The 4,043-nt window shown below is 38.4% G+C and overlaps 1 pseudogene; it reads right to left on the bottom strand.

Moving 5' to 3' along the window:
* Nucleotides 1-2,995: 2,995 nt before the first annotated feature.
* Nucleotides 2,996-3,614, bottom strand: LOC123521719 (annotated as a pseudogene).
* Nucleotides 3,615-4,043: the final 429 nt, after the last annotated feature.

Genomic DNA, 4,043 nt, shown 5'->3' with positions numbered 1-4,043 from the left:
TAAGATTTTTTGTTCTGATGATGCCTTATACCTGATCCCTTCGACACCTCGTGGTTGCATAGGCTGGTGTGCTTCTTCCATGTGGACTCCTCTCTTCTTTCAAAACAATGTCATGTAAGCAGGAAATCGGAAATGTTTTCTCTGGTAAACCCATTAGAACAGGAAAGTCCTAAAATACTAAAGTTAAGGATTCATTAAAGAAATGGTAAAGCACATCACTATGAAGTTTCAGAATATTTGGAACAAAGAGAAAATCCTGCAAGCTTTCAGAGAGAATGAACTGGACTCAGGAGAACATAAGCATCATTAGCTACAATATTGGAAGCCAGAAGGTACTGGAACAAATCTTCAAAATACTAAAAAAAATTTCAGCCTAGAATACAAAATCTAGCCAAGCTATTCATCAAGTGGGAGAGGAAAATAAACACAATATTTTCAGGCTTCCAACATCTTTAAAAATATGTCTTTCTACCCATGTACCTCTGTTTAGGAAATACCAGTGCAGGTCTTACCTCAAGAAAGACAAAGCTTTGCCATGAAAGTAGCACGGGGATTTAAAGTTCAACTTTGAAAAGAGCAAAAGGGAATCTCCAGAAAGATGGCAGAAGGGAGTGTCTTGGCATACTCCAGTGTGAAAGCTCTAAGAAAGAGTTTTTTTTGGGGGGGTGGGGCAAAGAAGAATAAACTAATAGAATATTTGATGTATCAAATATATTTGGAGGAGATTTTCACAAAGGAAAGGATACGTCCATATAAAGTATGATGGTTAATTTTATGTGTTAACTTGGCTAGCATATGGCTTTTTAATAATTTGGCCAGATACTGGACTTGCTGTTGTTCTGTAATGTAGTGTGGAGAAGAGTAGTGCAGTACAGTACAGGAAAATATAATCATCTTTATGATCTGAGCAATCAGTTGGAAGGGAAATTTCCTGGATGGTGTAATCGACTTCCAGAAGAGAAATGAGTAAGGTGACTGAGCTAACAATCTTGACCTTGAATATTCTCACCTCCTGACCTCCACATATTAAAACTTATGTCTGCAGGGGTCTTCAGCCTTCCACATGATCTGCATATTATGAATTTGTGAGTCCCTGCTAGCACATATGAAGGAGCTCTGGTGGCACTATCAGGTAAGCTTTGGACAGCTAACCCCCAAATTGGCAATTTAAATGCACAAGCTTCTCTGAGGGAGAACGTTGAGACTCTTTGTTACTGTAAAGATGTACAGCCTCAGAAACCCTATTTTGTTGCCATGTGTCTTAATCAGCTTGATGGCCGTGGGTTGGTTGGGATAGCTGTGAGCCAACAGAAGTCTCCAGCCTGCTGCCTAACCTATAGATTCTGAACTTGCCAGTCCTCCACAACTGCATGAGACATTTCCTTGAGGCAAATCTCTCTCACTCTACACACACACACACTTTTTTTTCCTTGTTGGTTTTGCTCCTATAGAGAAAGATAAGAAGAGAAATTAAAATACAACTATTATTTATAATGTTGACTTAAACAAAATAATATGATTATTAAAAAACATGGGAAAATAGGAAGGATATGTGGTTGAGGATGATAAAGGAGAATTTTCTTATTTTCAACAATGGGATGTCGATCAACTTTATCTGAAAATTAAAAAATAGCAATATATTCATAATATTTAGACTGCCATTGTCCCCACAATCGATCCTAGTCCCTTGGCTCTATTGAGCCTTTGAACTGTTGTTAGATGCTATCGAGCCAGTTCTGACTCATAGTGATCCCTGTACACAACACAGCAACACTGTCCACTCCTGCACATTTCCACAATAATTGTTATGCTTGAGCATAATGTTGCAGTCACTATGTCAATACATCTCGTTGAGGGTCTTCCTTTTCCTGGCTGGCCCTCTCCTCTGATTTCCTCAGCCTGATGCCCTTCTCCAAGTACTGGTCCCTCCTGATAACACGTCTAAAGTAGTGGGATGAAATTCTACCATTCTCACTTCTAAGAAATATTTGGGCTGTACTTCCAAGACAGATTTGCTCATTCTTCTGGAGGTCCGTGGGATATTTAATGTTCTTCACGAACACAATCAGTCAAAGGTACCGATTCTTCTGTTTTCCTGATCCATCGTCTAATTTCCACATGCCTATGAGGCAATGGAAAATATCATGGCATGGCTTAGTTTTCATAATGACAACATTCCTTTTTTAAAAAAATAATTAACGTATTTATTTTTAACAGTTTCCCTGGCATACAATTCACATATGCATTTCAGTCGTTCAAACAGATTCATAATAGTTGTCTAACCATTGCCAATATCAATGCCAGGATATTTCTTCTTCCTTGTAGTTGTTGTTATCTCTCCATTTCCTGCTTGCCTCCCCTGCAGTGTCCCTTTGAAATGATTAATCTGGCTATTATCTCTATAAATGTACACGTCCTAGGTTTCATATACAGAAAAACATGCAAAATCTAAACAAACACAAACAAATGGACCAACAAGAAATGACAATGTAAGAGAATAGCCTCAACCAAAAAACAAAGTAGAAGATATTAAAAACTAGAACAATAATACATTGGATCAAGGAGGCCAAATGACAAGGCATCGCATTTTGACCTAACTGCAATGCCTGTCCCATCCCTGGTCCATAGTTGGACTGGATTCACCTGAGGCTGAATCTGCATAGGGGACCCTCCACATAAATTTTGAGCTTGCAGTGTTATCCATACCCTTCTGCAAACAGGGTGTTCAGAATTCAGGCTCTAATACTCTTCCCTCCTCTGAGTTTGGTTTTTATTATTTACAATGCTTGGATCATATAGGCTGGTGTGCTCCTTCCAATGGACTTAGCTGGTGCCTCACTTAGATGGCTGCTTGTTTTTAGACAAGTCTTTCCAGTCACTAATCTTTCTGATAGCTTTCTTCATCACACATGACAAGATTCCTTTTTTATCAATGAGAAAGCATTTTCTGTTTTATTACCTAACGAGATTGCAAAAAATAATTATGGCAGACAGATTAGTTCATCTTTCTAATAAGCTTGTAGATCTTGTCTTCTCTGTTGCCAGCATCTCCACCTTCTACGAAATGAGAGGTCTTTTCTTCATTCCACATTGTGGAGAAAATCATTTTAAGGACCACCAGAAGTTGTTTTCTTCCTTATAGTATTCCCCAACAATATAGATCTTGTGGATCAGATCCTCCATCCAGACGATGCCATATTTACAAAGAGATCTTGCAATCAAAGTGCTATCTGTCAGGGCAATCTGCTTCTTACTGATTTTGCCATCATCAACTTTGTAAGTCAGTTCATTCAGACTTCCGGTTTGGGTACCCCATGCAATGTATGGTTCCACCATCCTCAGCATGTTCATTGAAGCCTTGTTACGCCTTAACAAAGTTGCTATTGAAGCTCTGGTGAAGGAGAACAAGCTACAACACTTTTCAAACTTTGGGGCACACATCATACCTTCGATCCTGATAACAAATGCCAGCTTGTGTTCTCCAGGTACATAGAAGTTGCTAGCTTTCCTTCCCATCCTAACCATTTAGTTTTTTCATAGATAAGCTTCCCCCTTGACTTTTGAAGCATCTTTTGGGCAAACTTCTTTCTCAGGTGCTTGATCTTTAGTTCCATAAAGTTCCTTCACTTTTTCCTAAGGGTCTCGCGAACAGCAGGGACATTCTTTTTCTTTTTCGGGACACCCTTCATGGTTCCAGTCAGTTTTACAAAAAGGCCTTTTTGAGCATTTAAAGAGGTCTTTTGGAGCAGATTTGTTTAAGAAAATTCACTGTTTGACTTCTTGACCGTGGCTTCCCTGGGCATTGATTGTAGAACCAAGTAAAATGAAATTTACTAAAAATATGACTTATTTTGGATCATATTTCTTTTTAATGAGCACAAATGTGGATCTATTCAATCAATTGTCCCACTAGCTGTTTTCTTTATTTTTTGGGATGATGAATATGCACTTCTATATATTTTCAAATATCTTAACTGGTATTTCATTAATTCCTTCAGCCTGATTTTTTGTAAATGCTTTCAGTGCAGCTTGGACTTCCTCCT

Source organism: Echinops telfairi, unplaced genomic scaffold (assembly GCF_000313985.2).
Source record: "Echinops telfairi isolate 266 unplaced genomic scaffold, ASM31398v2 ScPeMD7_44;HRSCAF=162, whole genome shotgun sequence".
Lineage (NCBI taxonomy): Eukaryota > Metazoa > Chordata > Mammalia > Afrosoricida > Tenrecidae > Echinops > Echinops telfairi.
This window is presented reverse-complemented; position numbering and strand designations above follow the sequence as displayed.